Source organism: Parasteatoda tepidariorum, chromosome 5 (assembly GCF_982258835.1).
Source record: "Parasteatoda tepidariorum strain Cologne lab strain chromosome 5, Ptep-v5.0, whole genome shotgun sequence".
NCBI lineage: Eukaryota > Metazoa > Arthropoda > Arachnida > Araneae > Theridiidae > Parasteatoda > Parasteatoda tepidariorum.
Genome location: NC_141759.1, coordinates 101,601,436 through 101,625,490, shown reverse-complemented (window position 1 = coordinate 101,625,490; position 24,055 = coordinate 101,601,436). Strand labels below are relative to the sequence as shown.

General features: G+C 30.9%; 1 protein-coding gene across 2 annotated transcripts in view; it reads left to right on the top strand.

Annotated features, from left to right (window-relative positions):
- Positions 1–24,055, top strand: part of LOC107439307 (metabotropic glutamate receptor 3) — an 82,366-nt gene that overhangs the window by 3,258 nt on the left and 55,053 nt on the right. The window contains exon 2 of one of the 2 annotated variants that reach the window (XM_087164651.1): positions 7,091–7,155. The exons of the other annotated variant lie outside the window; for it this stretch is intronic. The gene's annotated coding sequence lies outside the window, so the exon portion shown is untranslated. The remainder of the gene's footprint in view (positions 1–7,090; positions 7,156–24,055) is intronic. 2 annotated transcript variants of the gene reach the window in all.

The window sequence follows — 24,055 nt, the reverse complement described above, 5'->3', positions numbered from 1 at the left end:
CTTAATTTGCGCAAAAGATTTTAACTTCATTTGTCTCTAGAAAGTACTTTATACGTTAATATATTTTCAAAAAAACACTTGTTTTAAAGCCGAAAAAGTAAGAAATTAAACTTTGAAGTAGTACTTGCACCATAGTTCCTACGGCTTATATTTTTGTTATCTATTATTTCAATTTTAAAACACAAGTAATTTTATTTTAAACTTTATTACAAAATATTATCCCTTCATAATATTTAATGAAATTAATCTTCATTGAACAAAGTGTCCTATTGAAAGCAAAAACGAAGACGTAAATTATGACATATTGTTATGTAACTACCAAGATTTAAATAATAATAATTTAAGTGAAATAGATTAAACTCCAGATAATATTGAAAGCTTCCAATCGAATCAAGATTTCATTCATACTTAAAAAATTATATTTGTAAAAAATTAAATGGAAGTAACATTTTTTTATCTTTTAAGTTAACAAAAATTTAATACTTATCTTTCACTTTCTTTAAATAAATATTAAAGAAATAATTATAAATAATATTAATATTATAATTTCTTTATTATTTAAATAAATATTAAAGAAATAATCATAAATAATATTAATATTATAATTTCTTTATATTTAAATAAATATTATAGAAATAATTATAAATAATATTAAAGAATAAATATTAAAGAAAGTGAAAGATAAATATTACATTTTTGTTAACTTAAAACATAAAAAATTCTTACGCCCTTTTAATTTTTTACAAATATAATTTTTTAAGTGTAAATGAAATCTTTACATTCGAGCGATCAAATAAAAATTGGAAAATAATAATTTTAATTTCTGGGGGACTATTTACATTTGTACTTTGTAATTACTTTTTGTTTTTCTTGAAAAAAAAAGAGATTTATGTACAATTCATTCAATTGTGTGTATCTATAGTGTATTTTTAAAGTGTATGGTAAATTTTTAAATTATTGCATTGTATTTCTTGCAATGGTGAGTTGAATGCGAGTTGATATCCTGCATTTGGTTGCATTTTAAATTATTAAAATTCTTTATTTTGCTTTTATGGATAATACTAAATAAGTTTCAAAAGTATGAGACAGTATACATGCTGATTCTGTTACAAAACAAACAAAGTAAAGATCTCTGGCGATGAAAATATTACTTACAATTTTTTTAATAAGTTGTTATAACAATCAAAACAGATTTATTTATAAATCACAGAATATTTTTTTAGCTGTTTTTGACTGAAGAGGCATATAAACTAGTAGATAAAAAATAAAGCTTTTTTTACCACTTTTTACTTTTCTATCGAAATTTGAAATCTTTGTTATAGCTTCTTTGATAAAGTACCACAGTTGGATAAATTTCAGATCTCGGCTTTAGGCTGCCAACTATCTATGCTTTTCGTAAAATATATTATAGAATAGAAGACAATCAACATAGTGCGTGGTGTTTCTAAAAAGTGCTTGAAGGTGCTTAGTTTCGTTTTTTAAAAGTCCTTAAAGGTGCTTTTTTATTTAGTGTTTTTTAAAAAGTAGTTAGTATTCCCTTTTCGAAAATGAGATTTTTTTAGGTCAATTTTCGGCACGTAATATGCAAAAGCCTGGTTTTCATATTGTTCTATTCAACGTTTTCTCAATTCATTCAAGCACAGTGCATTTCAGCGTACCGTCGGTCCGTAGCGTATGAAAGCGCCAATCATTTTACGTGTTTGATGAAATACTTACGGGTCAGCATGTGCATATACTGAGCTGGGTTCGGTGAGATTATTTCACTCTCGCGTCCAACTTTGCTGCATTTTGCAAGATATTCTCAATTTCAGACTTAATTTTCAATCCTCTGAAATACCGAAAAATCTCTCCATCTTTTTATGGTGACTCATGTAATCGAGAAAAGAATTCTTTGTCAGAAACTGGTTATTTTATCATGATCATGTGAAGTCTTTGAAAATTATTTTGCAATTTTTTGAGTCGCATCAGTTCACACATTTGTTTGCATTTTGTATACATTTTAAAATCCTCATCGCGATTAATCTGCAACTGAGCTGAACTGTATTAAATACCTGGGTACCCGAGGCAGTTTGCGACCCTTTTCCCAGTCATCTTTAACTTAGTGGTGCTTATCGATGAGGTGGTGGAATGCAAATAGATCATTGAGTTCTGACTGTGTAGTTATATACAGATAAGGCCATAATGAAGAAATATGAAGTATAACATGGGCTAAGTCTCCACACGGTTTCTTATAGGTAGTCCGATCTGACCACTATGAAGGTGAACCAACTGACGAAAGATCCATTTAATAGAAAATCTACTGAAAATAAGAAAGTGGTATCAAATATATGTCTAAAAATTTGTTTCATTTATGAATATTGATTGGTTTGGTTTATTTACTTGTCAACCACTACAGGTTCAATTATCAATTATTTATGATAAATTTCTCTCAAGTACTTTTAAAATACCGTAATGGCCTCAGACCAACACCTTCCAGATAAGAGCAGGCCTTAGCACGGGTTACCATAAATATCCCTTAGTAGTCCAAAGGTAATGACTAGGACTGGGCGATATTAGAAATTATATATCGTGATATATCGTCAGTTTTGCATCGCGATATAGCGATGTATCGCGATATAGTATTTTTGAATTTCATTTACTTTAAGGCACAGAAAGTCAGATTTCTATCAAGACTTCATACGCATATTGATTTAAATCAATTTATAAATTTGAAAATATATATGTTTTGCTAAAGAAAGATATTAAATAAATTGACTAAGATGTACAAATCTTACTTAAAATATTTATTGAAAAAATGTGTGTAGATAGATACAGAATGAAATATTTGCACTTCTTTATCGTTTATAAGGTATAAGCAGTCTTAATTTAAGTTAACCCCTAAAACTCCCTTAATGAAAAAAATATTGTTATTAAACAAAAGCTGATTTTAAAATTTCAAAATATATTTTAATTAAAATAAAAGTTAGATTGACTAAAAGCCGAAGTTTAAAATTAAAAATGTTCGAATTTTAAACTAAAAAGTAAACATAAGAATTGTAATAATTTCTTAAAATTTTCGTTCTCTGAAAGATTTCTCAGTTTAAAAATAAAAAGGGAATTTTATAACGATATCTAGCTGAAATTATTGAAAGAAAATTTAAAAAATTAAAAAAAAAGTTTGTTAAGAAATTCATTATACACTTAAAACAAAGTGTTAAAAATATATATATATATTTTTTTTTTAAAAAAGAAACTTTTTTTAACAAATCAATATTTGCTTGTACTATTATGCGTAAATAATTACAGAATTATTAAGTTCGATCGTAATGTTCAAATTCTTAATGAAGAAGTAAACACAAGTTTTGTTATATTTTCTAAAAATGATCACGCAAATAACAAAAGATTTCTTAGTTTAAAAATAAAAAAATAAATAAAAGTGAAATTTATCAATATATTTACCTAACAGCATAGGAACAAAATTTAAAAAATAAGTTCGTTAAAAAATTATTTGTATGCTTAAAACAAAGAGCTAAATAAATTTTATAAAAAAAATGCTTCTTAAACACTATTTTTATTATTATTTCATATAAATAATTAAATTAAATTAAATAATGAACGAACGAAAAACAAAGTAAGGCAAAGTTTCTTAATTAAATTCTTAAAAATAAAAGCAAAAGAATTGTGATATTCGGTAATATATTTAGCTAATTAACTAATAATATAAAACGAAAATTAAAAAAAAATAATGATTTTACTCTCTAATAAAACGAAGTAGTAATTGATAAATAAAAAAAAGAAATGAATAAAATTCGCAAACTTTTCAAATTCTTTTGAACAAATAAAGTTTATTGACTTATGTCCAAAAAATAAGTTTTGTTTTAACTTTATTTCTAAAAATAAAAACAACTCAAGATTTATAAATTTAAAATCAGTAATAGAAGCCCATTAAATTATTAGAAGTTTTATCCGAAAGGTTTTTAATAAATTAAAAGAAAGTAAAAAAATAACCTAACAAATTTATTTACTTTGTAATTTAATTCCTTATGGGTGCCTTAAATTAGATTTCCGATAATTTTCACATTTAAAAATATAAAAAAAGTTTTGTCAGAAAATAAATAAAAAACTTATCTAATTAATGAAGAAACTTTTCTTTATAAATTCTTTTCAATAATAGATTGCGTTCAGAACAAGGTTACGACGGCGATCACGAAGTTAATCCCATTGAAAATAATCTACAAGAAACGATTTCAAATCGCGAAGGTGCGAAAACGAACATGTGATATAACGATATAAAGTCTCAAAAGTGATACTGATTCTACCGCTCATCAGTCAAGGCCGTCTCAACATAACGAAACAATATCGTCTTCCACAGCGCGAGTTGGCATCGGAACGTAAGAGAAAGTCCTTGCGTGTATCGCTATATCGCTATATCGTTATATCGTCTTCTTCGTCTTAAATCAGATTTCTGATGCATCGCTTGGAATGAAAGTTGCTGTATCGGTTTGCCGATATAGGCGTTAAATCGATATGTCGCGATATATCGATTTATAGCCCAGTCCTAGTAATGACATATTTCGTATTTTCAACCACTGCGCAGCTTAGTACCCTTAACGAAATGACATCTTTCTTATTTTTCATCCACTGCGCAGTTTGATCGGACTACTAAATTGATCCATGCTGAGGCCTTCCTTCTTCTAGGAGGTGTTGCTTAGACGTCCAGTTCCACTACAGTGAAAGAACTTTTAAAATAGGATTTTGGTTCATGCGCACATCTGGTTATAAATACCGTGTGGAGGCTTTCTGATGTAGGAATTGATATTTGTCTCTTGTCTTCATTTAAAATTTCATAAAGGAATATTTCATTGAAATTTGCTGAAGAGCAAGAGGTGGCGTTTGATATTTAGTTTAGTCTATTGCATCATCTATTTTGAGGTCATGGTGTATTGCGTCGTTTCTTACGAACCATCTGGTTTTTGTTAACCTTCTTAGCATTTTATTCTGACAGACTATTAATTTGTTGAGCTGAGTTTGTGTTATGTTTGTCAAGACTAGTGAGGCCTATGTTAGGAAAGGTGGATCATGGATAAATAGAGAAATCTTTTGAGTTTTAGTGCCATGTTTGATTGATACAGTAGAACTTGGAGTTTGTTGTTTGTGCTTTACTGGTTATGCTTTTGATGTGATCGTTGCAGTTGAATTTGCTATTAATGATGAGTCCAAGGCATACAGAGATGCCAATTTGCTCCGAACAGCGAATAATTTAGAGTGGTAATCTTTTAATGTGTGATTCTTGATTTAAAAATTCGATTTATAGTGCTTTTTCTCACCAATACATCCAAAAAATTCGAAGGCTTATGTGATAAGCCACTTTGTTGCAATTATGCCATGTTGAGCCTTTTATAAAGCTGCAAAAATATCCGAAATTCTGCAAATTTTTTTTGTAGATCTGTACCGCTATTTAAAATATTTTGCCGGATCCGAGGCAGTAGGCATCTCTGGGTATGTGATTAAGCTGAAATTATGTTGCTCTTTATATTAACTTTCGAAATATTAATATATAGTGGAGAGGAAAATAACTTATATACAAAACAAACCCCTACAAAAATTTAAAGTGTTTTGAGGTGTCAAGGTTGATGTAAGGTTTATTTAAAGTTGACAGCAAAAACAACCTTAAAAGATCAACCTCCCAATGTGTATGAGCAAGGTATACGAGGTTGTTTTATTCACACTTGAGGTTGCAGGAAATCCACTTTAGAGCAACCAGATTAGAGAGGTTATTTCGATATGTACTATAGGCTATTTTTCTACATTTTAAACGAATAAATATATTTTAGGTGTGAATAATTTCGCCTAATCTCAACTAATAGTATTGCTGAGTTATATATGAGGATTATTTTATGAGGTGTAAATGAGGTTTATTAATGAGGTTGTTATTATCTACCTCAAGTACATTTTTTTTTACATCTGTCAACCTTAAAAACATAACTAATTTTTTTGTAAGAGAAGAATCATAAATTAAAACCAAAAATTAGCAACCACCAGAAAAATTTTCCTGGAAAGTGTAGAAAAAGCTATATCGCTTATTTTATTTTAAAACTAACCTGATTCGCATATTCGAAAGGATAAAGAGAAGTAAGCATTTATCTGGAAGAGATGTTTGTGTTCATAATATTAATCTAAATAATTTTAGGACGATCTACTTTAAAATCTTTTTTTTAACATTAAACGTGCTAGCTTATAAAAGAAAACATCCATTTCATTTAAGAGCACTTTGTTTGTAGCGTCTATAAGAACTGTCTAATTATGAACCGCTTAAAATAATGGGATCCAAATGGATTTTGTTGTAAAAATGCTTTTCAAAATTATAGAATTACACGGTATCTTAAGGATCCGAGAAGCTGTAACTGTACAAATAAATATTCTGATTGTTATAAAATACAATTTTCCATCCTATTACAAGGTTCAACCATTACCTACTCCTACATTAGAAAGCCTCCACACGGTTTTTTAGAAGTAGTCTGCGCAGACTATTTGAAAAGTGAACCAGTTGGGCGCATGAATCCTAATTCTTTTTTTAAAAGTAATTGAGAAAAATTTATTATGTATATTTGAGAATTGAATCTGTAGTGGTTGACAAGTAAATAAGACAAACAAATCATATTCATAAATTAGCCAAATTTTTAGACATATCCACTATCTTATTTTTTCTACATTTTGTATTAAAAGTTTCGTTCGTAAACTTGTTTACCTTCATAGTGGTCTGATCGGACTACCTGCAAGAAACCGTGTGGAGGCTTTCAGTTATAGGCTTTGGAATTACACGGTAACTCGAGGATCTCAATGCAGTGACATAAATTCTGATAGTTATACAAATAAATTATTCTGCTAATAGTAAAATCCAATTTTTCATCCTATTAAACGGTTCAACGGTCTGGAATTTTCTTTTAAAAGTGAGATAAATCTAGATATTTTATGATATAAATTAATATTTTATTTAAAGAAAGTATATATGGGTTATAAAATGTAGCTCTCCAATAATTTCGTAATTATCAAATGAAAGATAAATTTAGGCATTTTTCATCTTAGCTACGACCCATGTTTTTCTTTCCAGGTACTGGGAACCCTGTATTACTCCTCCGAGAATAAATACTCAAAGTGGATAATTAAAGTACAATTGTAAGTAAAAATTATTTTATTAAAACTAGTGCAAAAGCGTGATTTTGAGCAAACTTTTCGAAACTGAGTTTATTATGAATTTAGAATCCGTGTACTTATAGCCTTCTAAAAAGACTTTACTTTTGTTTGTACTCTAATTATTTACGAAGTTACAGTAGTTTTTGTGTAAGATGATAACAGTGAAATAGACTAGTGATTTTAAGTCTTTAAACAAGTTTATCTCAATATCAGGTTTTTTCTCCACATTTTACGCACCTTAAACACGATATTTCATGCTGTTTCCAAAGTCTAATATTTTTCATGCGCGTTTACGATTATAACAAGCATGTTTTAAACTACAGATGAAGAGAAAAAGTAAACTTCTATTTCTTGTGCGTGTTTTTTATCCACAAAGACAAGAAAGAAGTCGTGGGTTCGATCCTCGCCGGCCGAAGACTCCCCGTGTAGTAAATGGTGACTGATGCACGTTAAATCTGTCGAGTCTCAAAGTCCTCCATGTTCCCACAACAAATCAAAACCTCTGGGGGTACTGATCCAGGAGTTTCCTTGTCTTCTGGATTGGTTCAAAATTACAAGGCTACGGAGTTGAACGTAAGTAGTCGTAAACCCATGAAATTGGGTCGGCTGTTCAACGACGGTTATAAAATAAAATAGTTAAAACATTGTGTATAGCCTTATAAATAAAATCCTAAAAGGAATTTTTTGTTTTGGATTATAGAATTTTTTTTTATTGTTTTTAGCATATATGCAAAAAATGGCTTATTTTTACCTAAAAATGGTCATATAAAAAGAAAATGATAATAATGTCAATTGATCAGTGATGGCCCAGGGAATAGAGCGTTTGCCTTCCAATGAGGTGAACCGGGTTCGAATCCCAGCAATGACTGGTCGATACGAATTCCGCATCCGGCTTGCACCGACCACAGTGCTGAGGTAAAATATCCTCAGTGGTAGACGGATCATGGATTAGAATCTCCTTTCCGTCAGGCTAACCGTAGAATATTTTCGTTGTTTTCCTCTCCATGTAACGAAAGTGAGAATTAGTTCAAATTTCTTCCAATACTTTATCCATGAGTTTCCTTGTCTTCTGGTTTGGCTTCAAACTTACAAATTTACGGCGTAGAACATAAGTAGTCGTAAACCCGAAAATTAGGTCGGCTGTTCAACGAAGGTTATAAAATAAAATAATGCTAGTTTTATAAGTTTTTACCCAAAATAAAACAAATAAACCATTTTTTTAAAACCATTTTTTTTAAACTAGAGGGTATATATATATATATATATATATATATATATATATATATATATATATATATATATATATATATATATATATATATATATATATATATATATATATATATATATATATATATATAAAATTCAGGAAGAATGTAGAGAAAAAATGAACAGAACAATAAAAAAAGAGAGGAAAAAAATAATGATAATAAAAATCCGGAAAAAAGGATATAATCTTTTCATCAGATCACACGATTACATCCGCAAAAAGTAGTGCTTTCTAATATTGTATCAATATGTTCAAAGCAAAATATATCAATACAATAGTGTGAGAATAGTGTTATTGTTTTTCTTAATTTTGTTTGTTTTATTCTTCTTGTATTTATTATTGTGCTATATATATATATATATATATATATATATATATATATATATATATATATATATATATATAGCACAATAATAAATACAAGAAGAATGAAACAAAGAAAAACAATAACACTATTCTCACATTATTGTATTGATATATTGACAAATGATCCGAACATAAATCAATATTACGAAAATTTAATTTACCCTTTTAAATAACTTTATACTTAAACATTCAAAAATAGTTTTCTTGCGAATGATTTATTTTACTTCAACTAACTAAATATGCTACAGTTCTGGTTCTAAAAAAATACGGGTCTTATTTTTTCGAAGCGTCATTCGGTTTACTTAGTTTTCGATTTTACATTAACATGATGAGTGATACGTCATTCGTAGATAAATTATAGACCATTAGTTGATCGTTAAGACTTCCTATTTATAGATAATAAAAAAAATAGCTCTACGAATCAAATAACTCAAAACTTTTTCCTTTAGTGTTTATTTTGTCATTTTTGTCGTGTTATAAATAACGTAATGCTTATTGCAATACTTGACAAACCGTGTATGATATCTGCAAATTCATATTCGCTATTATGTTATCGAAAAAATAAATAGATTTAATGAAATAATCATAACGATAACCACTTTAAAAAAAACTTAAAATAAAATAAAAAGAAATACTTACCGAAAAAACGATAAAAATTTATTAAAAAAATGAAAAATTGTGATCGCTGTAAGGTGATTGCAGGTTACTCATTGGCAAAATGGATTTTTTATAATTTTTATACCCTTTGTTATTTGTGATATTCACTTGAATTAGTATTGAAAACGATCCAATTAAAACTGTTGGCTAGAATTTCTGATTCTTAATTAAAACAATGAAAACAAAAATATCGGTCAAATGATGAAATTCTCTTTTATTCACAACTCAAGAAATATTTATGGAACCTCTCTGGTCCCATATCTCAAAAATAAACTCATCAACTTAATGCATAATAAAATTAAAAGTGAAAAAAAGAACTCTAAAAAAATTATCAAACAGCAGCGGTCGCCATAGCAACGCATGCGATGACGACGCATGCGCACGGTTTATTATTATTTTTGAACATAGAAGTGTGATGAAGTCCAAATAAGTTGTACACGCCATCAAACTTAAAACAACACCCATTTTTTCAATGGGTAAAATGTGGAAACGTCAAGAATGAATGGATCGAGAAAATTTGCTTGTAAAAATTAGATCATAATTGCAACGTGCTTTGTATTTTCATAAGGTCAGGAGGTTAAATTGAAATTCGTCTAGTGGTCAACATTTTGACATTTCGATAAATCCTATTTAGAGATAAATTCTTCTTTCAACAGTAAATAAACAATTGCAACGTGTATATTCAGCAGGCCCACAGTTCAAAATGATGAAATACTCTAGCTAGTTGGAAAGTGGTGAAAAGTTTGATAGATGGTATTTCCGCGATTAATGAAAAAATTTACTTGAAGATTTAAAGATAAGATATTCTCCATTTCAGGCTTAATTTTCCACCCTCTGATATCGAACCGAAAAACCTCTTGATCTTTTTATAATGGCTAATATACTCAAGAAAAGAATTATATATAATCAGAAACTAATTATTTTATCATGATCGTGTAAAGCCTTTTGAAAATTATTTTGCATTTTATTAATGTATGTAGTGCTTAAAAAGTACTTAAAAGTTGGTTATTTTTTGTTGAAAGGTTTGGCTACGCACCCTGTTTCAATTTTCTGCAATTTAGAATTTTAAAAAGGGAAATAACCGGTTTTATTTCATGCAGTTTATTATTCATTTCTATGCTCCATTTTATCCGCCAATAAGTATTTAAAGCATTTATTATTTCGATTTGAACATCGCTTTTTAAAACTGGCCTATTACAAAGATTGTGAGAGGATTTTGCTGTAGAATCGGCAAATTTTTTTTCCGGAATTCTTTTCTACGTGGTCAGGGATCTAGGAGAATAAACTTTTAAAGTCTTTATTATTTAAGAGTTGAGGAGAAAAAGGTCGAAATTTTAATTTCAAGATACTCAAAATTAAAAGATTTTAATTGCACACAAAAATGAATGAATCAAAAGATAAGGAAATAAATGAAGAAAAAAAATTGTGATCACCTTAAGGTGATCTCAGGTTACTTATTGGCAAAATGGTTGTTGTCTAATTTTTCAAATATATCGTTCAAATGATGAAATTTTCTTTGATTCATTACTCAAGAAATTAATGCATAACAAATATAAAAGTAAAAAAAAGAATTCTAAAAAAATTATCAGACAGCAGCGGTCGCCATAGCAACGCATGCGCACTGTTTACTATTACTCTCGAACACAGTTGAATAGTGTAATGAAGTTCAAATAAGGTGCGCACGCCATCAAACCCAAAACAACACCCATTTTGCCAATGTGTGAAATGACAAGGTTTTAAAATTAAAAATTAGTATCGCTTTTGTTAAAAGGAAGTTTACGAAATAATTAAATTCTCGGATAAAGATATTTTAAGTTAAAGAAATAATTCGATCACAGTAAAATGCAATTTTTTTAATTAAGACATTATTACCACTTTCCATGTGCCTCTAAATCTTGTATTAAATAATTTTTACAGCGAAACAAAAACACAGAAAGTTTGTACCGTTACAAAAGTTCTTATTGCAAATCTGGAACTAAACGATGAAAAGTAGTATTTAGATCAGTGACTGGAAGTAGCGCACTTCAAGTACTGAAGCAACTGTAGTCGCTACTATTTATCGTAGTTTGTAATGTAGTGTGCTACCTTTTTTAAAAAATACTCTTGTGAGTAGTGCGATACGAAAAAAACGGTAGTTTGTAGCGATTTCTGACAACTACATTTTACGTTAGTTTAGTATATGAACATGGTTAATTTTCTAACTAATTTCACAAACTGGAGCCGGGATGGCTCAGGGGATAGAGCGTCCGCCTTCAAATGAGGTGCACCTGGTTCGAATCCCAGCAATGGCTGGTCAATACGACTTCCGCATCCGGCTTGCATCGACCACAGTGCTGATGTGAAATATCCTCAGTGGTAGACGGATCATGGGTTAAAGTCCCCTTGCCGTCAGGCTAAACGTGGGAGGTTCTCGCGGTCTTCCTCGCCATGTAACTCAAATGCGGGTGAGTTCCATCAAAAAGTACTTCACGAATACAAAATTTCTCCCAATACTTGACCCAGGAGTTCTCTTGTCTACTGGATTGTGTTCAAATTTACAAGACTACGGAGTTGAACATTAGCAGTCGTAAACCAAAAAACTGGGTAGGCTGTTCAACGACGGTTATAAAATATAAAATTTCACAACCTTCGAATTTGACGGGAACAAATTTAAATACACTTTTGGCTGTGAGTTAGCAGGTATTGAATATTTAGAGTTACGTATAACTAAAATTTAAGCTAACCATTGTGAATAATAGATAATTTATCTCTTATGTCACATTTTTTGTCAGGCGAATAGATAATTTATCTCTTCGGTAGGCTCGTAAAACATTGATGATATTTCAAAGGAGGGAAAACATATTTTCGGTGTATTTAATTTCTTAGAGGAAATAAAAGAGCATTAAACGCTTCACGAAATTGCAAAGATTTGATGCTTTCCCAGCATTTCTTAAATTAAATATTCGCTGTCAAGAAGGGCTTAAAAATTGAAAACTATATGACTAATTTGAAAGAAATGTTAGAATAATAGACCGACTCATGTAAATTTTAATAAATGTTTCTAAATAATTCTCCATTCTTAATGTAATCAAATTTTTTTGAATTCAAAACCATTTTGATCATAATGTATAAATAAATTTTTAATTTTCCCAGCAAAGTTCGGTTTCTTAAAGTGGTGAAGTAGTCACTACATTTAAAAAACGTAGTTGCTGTTGAAGTTCACTACATTTGTAATAAAGTATCTAATTGTAGTAAACTACGAAAAACTATGTAGTTTTTTCGATCACTGGTTAAGATGCAAGGAAAGGTTGTTTTTAACCCTTTGAGTAACAGCAAATTTTAGTTAAGCTACACAGTTGCAACCTCATTCTGAAATTCATAGTCATACTTGCTTAACGCTTTTCATAATGATTTGCTATCCCGATTTAAGAGATCATGAAAAGTATGAAAGATAATTGTAATTTAAAATCTTGAAGATTCGATGTATTATTTGATAGAATTGCGCAATCGCCACGCCATTGAATGCGACAGCAATGCAAATAAATTAAATCTGAGTAAATATGTTGGTAAATAATAATGACTGCGCCAATGGGATACTTACAAGTGACGTTGTGTTGGTATCTCGATGTTGTTGAAACGTGACATTTGTTTACGTTAGCAACTGTTCTTTCCATTATATTTCGTGTAAGTCAAACCCGTTTAGTATCAATTCTCCTAAGTGACACATTCTATATTCTTACACGAAGATTCTTTTCCAAGGATTTCAATTCTGTCACTATATATTTCATACTTAACTCAAAGACAGGCATTAAGCCACATAGAACATTAACTAATTATGCGTCGAAGTTGCCAGATACACAAAACAAAAATATATCACATTATATTACAATTAAATACATACATCACAAATATATTACAATTAAATACATACACATCACAAATATATACAATTAAATACATAAACAAATAAAGTGACTCTGTCTTTTTGTAATGTGCTGTGTTGTTTTTGTAATGTGACTGATATACTATTTATGGAATACCTAACTTCCGGGGTTATCTTCTCCTTCATCGGAATTAAGGGCCGGGATAGCCTTGTTGGTAGGGAGCTGGACTCATGTTCGTGAGAATGGGAATTCGAATCCAGCCGGCTGAAGACTCCCCGTGTAGAAAATGGTGACTGGTGCACGGTAAATCTGTCGTGCCACAAAGTCCTCCATATTCCCATCACAAATTAAACCTCTGGGGGTACTGAATTGGAAATTGATCGTTCTCTGTTTCAGGTCAAAATTACGATCTGTGGAAGAACAAATGCATGTATGTATGGGTCCGCTCTATAAATGGATGTGACGTATGGGTGTGGCAGAAGTCGAATTCTTGGCCATAGATGGTGCCACTGAAAAACTAGAACAATCTAACCCCCTTGTTTTAATGGCCTGCGACAACAGCAACATCGGAATTAAGACAATTGAGGGGATGGAAAAAGGGGGTGGGGCTTATAGCGAGAGCTACAATCTGATTTCGAAATGATCTCTAGGAAATCGAATTCAGGGTTATATTAGAATATTTGCAATAACGGTCAAAAAATAGTGTAAGGAAAAAATACAGAAAATTAAGAAAAGGGAATAATTTACATTATTTACAAGTATTTATAATTATTTACAATAAAAGGGGATGACTCCCTACATACTCCCACGCATAGCCCCTATAAGTCGGGCTTCGCAGGTGCAGAGTACGCACTTTGTTTAAATTTTGATCCAATTAACCAAATTCGGGATTGGAATATTTGGATAGGACACCATTATTAACAAAGAAGGCGGTGGCCGAACTGAATTTGTTGTTTGTTGTCAATTAGTTCGAGGCCTAAGAACTTATTAAATTCACATGTTGTGCAGTTTTTTGAATCCTTAAAAAAAGGAAGCATTTAAATTGAATGCAACAAAATCTTTGAAAGAAGCTAAAGCAAATTAATTCGAATTAATTCATTGAAAGTAATTGACAAAAGCAAATTAAAAGATTTATGCAACAAATGCAAATTGCTTTTGTAATGTGAATGGCTGCCAACTAATACGCTTTTCTCTAAATATTTTATGGAGTTGTAGACAATTGAAAACTAAATTATTCAGAATATTTGGTAATTTTGCCAACATTTTAAAATCCTTACTACGATAAAACTGGAATAAAGTGGTTCTTTATTTAAATGTTTGATTCATTTATATGTAAGTTATGTGGAAAATAACTTTAAATCAAAGTTTACAATAAAAAGAATAATGCATTAAAACACAAACTTAGCTACTATTGGGAGAAATTTGTTCATTTGTTGCCGTGGATGAGTTTCAACTATGTTTCTAACTTATTTTCACCTAAAAGCATGATGAATGAAAAGATAGAACAATTAGGAGGGTCTTTCTAATTGACGCACTCTTTTGCATTAATAATAAACCGAATGATATCAGATAAAGCAAGGAGAAAAACGTCCTGCGCCGCAATTGTATATGAAAAAATTCCCATTCAATGTTGACACTTTGTTTATATTTTTCATTCATTTACCAAATTAAATTGCAATTTTTTTCTTCAGAAAAATAATTATGTGAGACTAATGCAGACCTTAATAATTGTGCCAATTTTCTGAAAGAAGTTGTAAATAAATTTTTATTACTTTTAAGATGATGCACTCTGAGTATTAAAATTTTTGAATTATAATAATAATTATAAATGAGTTTGATCACCTCAACATATAAATAATTACAAGAAACATATAAAAGCATAATAGATTTAAAATAATGTATTTTAACCTATTCGAAATATAAATAACTAGTGGGCTGCGCCCCCTGCTCGCTGACCCTCGCCAAACCCCGAAAATTGCTAGGCAATCTTATATGGTTTGCTTCGCGAACCAATCAGCTTCGCTCACTACTGACTTAGGTACATTGCAAATGCACAAAATTCTAAGAATTCAAACCAATCATTCAAATCCATATAACAACTTTTTTTTTTTTAAAAAATTACATATTTTTAGCAAATACTAAGTCATTAAAATAAATTTGAATTGATATAAATCAAAAATCGTCAAATAAATTCGTAATATATAAATTCGTGAAAAAAAGCACTTTCGGCAAAATACTAAAATGGAGATCTATCGACAAAGACACTTCTGCCTAGCTTAATAGTATGAGATTACCGCAGCTGATGCTCTCTCAGGTTATTTTAGTTTCCGTTTTTAAAAGAGCTATATGTTGAGCCACCTCAGCTAGATTTGGCATGTGACATTTTTAACGGCAATCATTGGTCGATTTTTCATTCGGGGAGTTGTAATGAGACTTTTTTTGTCGCCGTGTAAGAGAAATATATATATATGGAGTAAGATTGTTTTTCGGTAATTGTTTTACTACCACTTGGAAATCCATTTTCGGAAAGGGTGGAAGTTGACAGAAGTAAATAAATTATTCCCCACAAAATGTTTTTTACCCACCATTAAAGAACAATAAATAAGGCAGATCTGTTAACTAACCCTTACAGCAGGGATACCAATTTGCTCCGTTTTATAAAAATATATTTTCAAGTAGTAACTAAACTTGAGTTATTTTTAGATTAGCATTTTTCATTTTAAACAATTTTTCTCCACTCAAAATTCAAAGTGACAAATGAATTGCAACCTTATTGCTTTTATCTCATGGTGTTACTTTTAAATAGTAGGAGCAATTATCTTTAATCTATTAGTTTTCATATCTAATTCGTTAAGGTTTTAACACACTAGGATTGGATATGTCTTAGATTTTAAGTGAAAGCAAAAATAAGTCTGTCAAATTAGCTATGCCCAAACTTAAGCTACCGCTTTTTATTTTTTAACATCCCGATAATGATTCCTTTCGAATACATTTAGTCCCGCAGTGGACTGGTCGTTAAGACAGGGTTCCCAGCAGATCACCGAAGTCAAGTATCACTGGCTACGGTCAGTGTGCGGGTGGGTGACCACTTGGATCAGCCTGCGTAGGGACCGAGAGTGTGCGGTATGGGTCCTCGTTAAACTGTTCTACCGTAAAGTGCTCGACTTCGCGTGCAGGTCGTCGGTCTACCGAAGCGGGGGTGCCATCCCCTCTGCTGAGGATCAAAATTGTGATGGCATGTCTTCGGATCATCGACAGGGATGTTTCCCAGGCCGTCGCCAATAGCCCATTGTGCAGCTCTAGTGCGGCGTAAATGAACAACAACAACAACAATCGAATACATTTATGACTCGCCCGTCCCGAAAGGGTTAAGTTTATAATTGTTGTCAAAGTCACATAAGGTTTAAAAGAATGTTTCTACTTTTAATGATTTTTTAATTACCACTTGCTGGCCTGCCAACTTTCTACGCTTTTTTGGAAAAATTTCATCTAGGAGTAGCTAAGTTAATGCTATAATGTATTATTCTTTGTTTTATAAATTTAATTTAAAGAAGTTTTTCACACCTCTACTTTTTAATGATTCGAAAGCTAATCTAAAAAGTCACTTTGCTCATACCCTCTCATGGTGGGGCTTTCAATAAAGTTTGGCAAAATTCCCAAAACTTCTGCATGCGTTAGATTTTAATTGATTACCACTCGATAAAATATTTTGCTAAAAGCGTGGTAGTTGGAGGCCCTGCAACTTGGTGAAATATTTTCTTACAACAATACACGTTGGCAGCTAGCTTCCACTTAGAATACAGTAATTTCAAGAAAATGCAGTAATCAATCAGAAATCGAAAAAAAAGAAGAAGAAAACTAACAAAGTTGCTTTCTTTATTTCTATCATGATATTAAAGATCTGATATTTAATCTGAATATTTGAATATTTATTTTGAATAACGTTAATATCTGGGGCAGTTCCGTGGTAATCCATCATAAAAAAAAAAGAAGAAAAAAAAAACAGTGAAACAGTTTTTTTTTTATAAAGTGATGATATTTAATTCAAATTGAATGAATTAAACTATTGGTGTCGGATAAAAATCACAGGGAAGAAAAAAATTATTACTCATTTCCAAATTGTCTAAATTCTATGAATTTGTTTGTAAGTTATGTGGAAACTTTGAATTTAGATTAGAATTTCGAATAAAGAATTCTAGGCAGTATTTAAGGTGTAAAATATGATGTATAATTAATTTGAGGTACTTCGGTATTGGACATAAATTCTTCAGGTTTAGATATAAATTTAAGTTGAAGATAACAGCTATAAATACTGAAAATTACATGAATTTTTATCTTAATACTATAAACATTATTTTTTATATTAAATAGCTTTATTAAATTTAAATCTATATTATATAAAATGCTAATACGTATGTATCAATAAAATCGATGATATTTCTTTTCTCGCGTTGGCAACAGTTTTCATTTTTAATTGATAGGCTTCGGCGCGCAAGAGCATCATATGTCTAATCGGGTGAATTCTCACCGAATTATCAAAAAAATTCTCACAAAATTATCTTCATCGAAGCCGATGCTTTACATCCGGCGTTCAGTACTATTTCATATTGTCTTACAACACATGGTTTTAGCCCTCTGGTGGGAAAGACTTTAAAACAAAACTTACAACAGTTACTTAGAATAGTGTGATTAAGAAAAATATGTGAACTGTTTGCAATTTCAAATTAATATTGAAATGCACAGGTTTAGAATTTTCTACAGTGAAATGTTTTCGGAACTTCAGTGTTCAAAAAAGTATACGAAAGCTAGACGTTTAAGAGCGTATCCAATGAGCGAGCAAAGCGAGCATCGGATTGCGAAGCAATTCGAAATGAACTGCGAAAGCAGTTCCGGGGGTTGGTGAGCGCCAGCAAGTTGGGGGCGAAGCCTCCTAGTTGTTTTCTCTTTCCTGTTGGAATATGTGGATCAATGTGTTTCAATTCATTTTCCATTTTGTAAAAGTTGAAAAATCACTCATTTCAACTGTGCAACGTAAATTAATTAATAGCAACATAAATGCTCAAATTCAAGCAACATTTATTAAATCTATTAATTTTAAAAATCCTGAAATAAAAGCAAAATTTTTTTACAATATTATCAGTTTTGTAACAAATTTTTATGCGAAAAAAATAAATCTTTTCGCGCAGGGGAAATTATAACTTTATTTATCACCTACATAAAATTATGTAATACTTTCGTACAGTTTTTATAATCGATTGTATTTGATGTATCAAAGCAGAAACTCATGACTTGTATTTAGTGGCGTTGGAGGGGGTTTATTATACAATAAACAAAGTATAATAAAAACTACATTAGTAACATGAACTGTTCAATTTTAAACCAAATAGGATGAACTGTCTTACAATGTCGAGTCACGTTAATTTAAAGTTGCGAAATCTTATTCAATGTAAAATTTATAAGAGTCCCAAAACGTCTCCTTAAGTCAGATATTTCATCATCTATATAGATTATATGCGTCAGTTTGCTCCCGGCTCTGAAAGACATTTCCTTGTATTGGCAAGGTGCTTACATCTGAATACATAAGGCAAAACTTTAGCAAGAGGCTCGATGGCTCAGAGAATAGATTCTCCTTCCAATGAGGTGAATGGGGTTCGAATCCCGGCAATGGCTGGTCGATACGAATCCGCATCCGGCTTGCACCGACCACAGTGCTGACGTGAAATATCCTCAGTGGTAGATGGATCATGGGTTAGAATTCTTTTTCCGTCAGGCTAAACGTGGGAGGTTCTCGTGGTCGGCCTCTCCATGTAACGCATATGCGGGTTAGTTTCTTCAAAAAGTCTTCCACGAAAGCAAATATCTCCCAATTCTTGATTCAGGAGTTCCCTTGTCTTCTTGATTGGGTTCAAAATTACAAGGCTACAGAGCTAAATATTAGTAGTCGTAAACCTAAAAATTAGGTCAGCTGTTCAACGACGGTTATATTAAAAAAAAATTTTAAAAATTAGTAAGCATTCATGGTAACAACCGAAGTAAGACCATGTGCTTAAACTCAGCTGCTTATGAACACGGGCCTAAGTTGCTTTTTTTAAAAATTGATTTGATATGCTCTAAAGAAATTAAGTTGCGTCTCAAAAAATTGAATTGATTTCAGTTCTCTGAACTAACTAAAAATAAATAAATAAATAAAAGCAACATCATTGATCTTTTTTTAGTTCATAAAATTAAAAACTTTAAGTATAACATAGTTCATCAGATTATATTAGGTTACTGAGGTAAAATGCATTATTCTAAATTAACTTAAAAAATATTTAAATGGATTTCATTCGTAATACACTTCATTTTATGAAGAAAAAGCAAAATATGAGATGGGGAAACAAATGTAATGAAAAAAAAGCTGTGGAATCGAACGTAAATAGTTTTGGACGTAAAATATTTAATTATTAATAGATAATAAAAATATCTATTATTTTCAAAATCAAAGTAATTATATTTATACGACAAGACATCTTACTTTAAACATAAAAAATACTTTAATTATGTTTAATCTGAGTGACACAGAATAATTATGCATTTTGGTGTCGGACTTAAAATATCGTATATGATGTTGGGGATTTGTTTTTAAATCAAAATGTGATATGTTTCTACACATTTGTGCTAGAAAACTTGCCTTGATACAGTTTACTTTAATTATTATTTGTTCCATTTTCTAAGACTTGTGTAAATTTTCCAAAAAAAAAAAACTACACCTCTTAGAGATTTATCATCATCATCATAGTTGGCCCGACTGCCCAATGTGGGCCAATGCCTTCCTCTTGAGAATTCTCCATAGCGACTTCCGAGTTAGATATTCACTTACTTAGAAATTTCACATAATGTAGCCCTTCATTTAACAGCCTATGGCTTATTTAAAACTGATATTAATAAAATTAAAAGTGTATTTCTAAATCTTTAGTATTTTTGCCTTAAAAATTATACTTTGTTTGCCTAAAAATATTAATTTTAAAGTTTTGGTCATCTGCTTGACCTTACCGTGAAATTACCCTTAAGTAGAAATTACGAATGAATAAATAGTTAAGTTGAGAAAATGAATATTAATAAAATTGGTTTCTTCCACTTTTTTTTACGAAATTTCCATCACTGTTACATTTTTTTTAAATCTTTTCATAATAAGCGCCGTATACAGTCTGCATCTACGCTTGTGTACGTGTACCGTATTTAGATTACGTCAGCGTGATACCGTTTGATAATCCATCTGCTTCTTCAAACTAATATTCCTTGATTAATAATACCACCATGCGTATATTTTGAATGCGCTTAATATGTTAACATCTGTATTTGTAATTCAGAAAGACAAATGTGGAGATGGTGCTGCAGATTAAATTCTTAAATATTACTCTCAGGCGTATAATGACCCAGATATCACAGATTGGCATAGCGACATCATGAAAAAAAATCAAAAAATGGTATCCACAGTCACTGGTGTGACCATTTTGAACTGTCCCAAGGAGGCCATAATGTGAATTTGAAGTTACTCTGTTTTATGATGTCACATAAGAGTCTCCATGACTATTTATTGTGGCTTTTGCCACTTGGTAGTCACAAATATACTTCAGACACAATATACACTGAAGAGCCAAAAAAAACTTGTACAGGCATGAGTATGCAAATAAAGGGGTATGGAGCCAATCAAAGTACAGCGCTGCAATCGGCAACGCGTATATAAGACAACGATTGTCTAGCACAGTCTGCTACTTCTGCTACAATGCCAGGTTATACAGATTTAAGTGAGTTTGAACGTGGTGTTATAGTCGGCGCATGGGAGAAGGGACATAGCATCTCCGAGATAGCAATGAAATTTGGATTTTCCAGTACGGCCATTTCACGAGTATACCGTGAGTATCGGAAATTCACCAAAATCCCCAGACATGAACATTATTGAACATATTTGGGATGCTTTGCAACGTGATGTTCAGAAGATATCCCCACTCCCTCTTACTCCCACTGGTTTATGGACAGCCCTGCAGGATTCATGGTGTCAATTATCTCCAGCACTACTTCACGCATTGATCGAATCCATGCCACGTCGTGTTGCGGCACTTCTGCGTGTTCACGGGGGCCCTACACGATATTAGGCAGGTGTATCAGTTTTTTTTACTCTTCAGTGTACTTTGGTAGTCACAAATATACTTCATTGAGACTAAAGTAACTGAGAAACTTTGCTGCCTCTTTGTGGCAACTTTGATCCCTTGAAAGTCACGTGAGAACATTCTCGCGACTTGTCTTTCCAAAGTTATGAGAGCATTTTTAACTACTTGTCTCTCAAAAGTTAGAACAGTTACTCAAAAATCTTGTAAGCAGCTTTTTGCGATGTCTTGAAATTAAATATGTCAATCACAGTACAGTTATGAATGGCCTAAACAAATACATTCACGTATCTTTTTTAAATGACTGCAATGATCTCTTAATATGATTTCGAAAAAAAAAATGTTTCTGTAACCGTGTTTGTGCAAAAAAATTGTTACCGTACATTCTCTAATGCCTCACGGTGTCAAAAATAAGATTTTTAATGTAAACATACTCCTTGCCCAGATTACCGGACAACATTTAAATAAATTAGTTTTAATATTGTCTTTTACTTCTGTTTTCGAAATGGATCTATATAATTAAATTTCTTTAAATTTCATGTTACGAATTTCAAATTTTACTGATCTGTTTCAACCACAAACTGTCTTGATAAAATTTATTTTATTAAAAAATATTACAGAGGTAGAAAAATAAATTCCTCTACTTTATTTTCAGGAAAAACTGAAAACGAATATTCAAATATAACATGAAGCGCTTTGCATTAAAGTATATATTGTGTTCGGATACTTTTAAGTTTCTTTAATACGTAATTTAAAATGGAAATAATAATTTGAGTAAAATTTGAAGTTTAACTTTACAACTAATAAAAATGTAAATGGAAAGATTTCGAACAGGTGGAAATCATTCAAAAGAATTAACATCTAATTGATATTTGTTCGAAAAAGGCAGACGATTTTAATGATGCTTAATTACTTAGTTGTAATGTATTATTTGGTGAAAAAGAACGATATTCTACGTCTGATCTTTAAAAATAGTACCCTCTTTTGACATCGTTCGTTCGAATTTATAAACGAAGAACTCGTATGATAATTGTAGCAACGATGATGTCATCAAAAATTGAATATTGCAAAAAAGTGATCACTTTCATTGAATCATTCATTTAAACTCGAAGAACTTTGGATCCTTTTATGATTTGGTTAATAGCAAACGTTTAAGAAGTTTTGAACTTTCGTAGTGGCTATTTCAAAAACAGAAAGTGGTCTCTCAATTTCGTAAGTTCCTTTTTGTTCCATAACGCACCTAATGAAGAAAAATATTGAAGAGGTGAGTCCTACTTATTTGTTTTCTTTCATATAACTATAATATAATTATAATTAATTAATTCTCCAGTTTAAGAGCTTAAGGTCTTTTATTAGAGAGTAAATAAAAAATTTGTGATTTAAGGTTAACCTCGGTGACCTCACCACGTGACGAAAACCTTTTCACGTCTGAACATGGTCATGGTATGACGAAACTGCGATATATATTTAAGTCTTAACAGGGTCACCGTGTGACTAAACTGAGACTTGAATTGGTCACATTAACATCACTGTAATATTGCGATTGACGGTGACGTCACTACGACGGTTATACGTCTCATTGTGATCTCGTGTTGACGTTTAAATGACGTCAAAATATGACTTCACCAAAGGCGGACAGGATAACCTTCAAAAATCTAAGCATTGATATCCAGGAGGTCACACGTGACTTCACAAAGGAGTTTTCGTGAGAGTCGCAATCTGGTAACGGTGGTAAGCGAGCGTAATTATCCTAATTCTACAAGTTTTACTTTTTAATTTACTACCAATTTAAGATTTTTGCAGAAAGCGGAGCAGTTGGCATCCCAGGATTTCCAACCGAAATCTTCTATTTTGGAAAGGTTAAAGTTATGTCGTGTTAAGTTTTCTAAAAATAAAATTTTAGAAGGTAAAGGACAGATAAACGGCATAACAACAATTTAAAACGACATCACTTGAACGAAGTGCCTTTTTAAATCAGTTTTCGCAGTAGTTGGTAAATATCACTGAATCAAATTTACTAAACTGAGAATAGCAAGCAAAAGTTTTGCTGCTACTGGGAGCAATTCGCCACCAAAGCGGAGCGAGCTAGCCCTAGCATCTTTGGAATAGTTTAAACTAAGAAACTGATAATTAATAAAATGAAGTTCTTGAGTATTTTTTATATTGCACACGTATTATCACAGCAGTTTGCAGCCAACAGAAAAAAAATTCTGTTTAAGAACGAATTCTGTCTATTCTGGCAGCTATGCATGCTAGGTAAATTGTGAGCTTTTATGAATTGTGTTGTTATGAGTTATGTAATATTTATGTAAATAACGTCTATGCGCTTCAAAAGAGTGTGAAAAAATAAAACATTATCATGTATAAAATAATAGCATCTCAGTTATTGTGTAGTTTTTAAATCAATTATGTAAATAAAAAAAAACTTAAACAAATAGAATTAAATGGAAAGATTTCTAGACTATAATTTCTGACGTATTTAAATCTATGTTTATGTAATTGATAGAATCATATTGCTATCATTTTTTTCCCCATTTTAAAAGTTTTCAAAAAAGTGTTCGTGAATAAATTTGGTCATG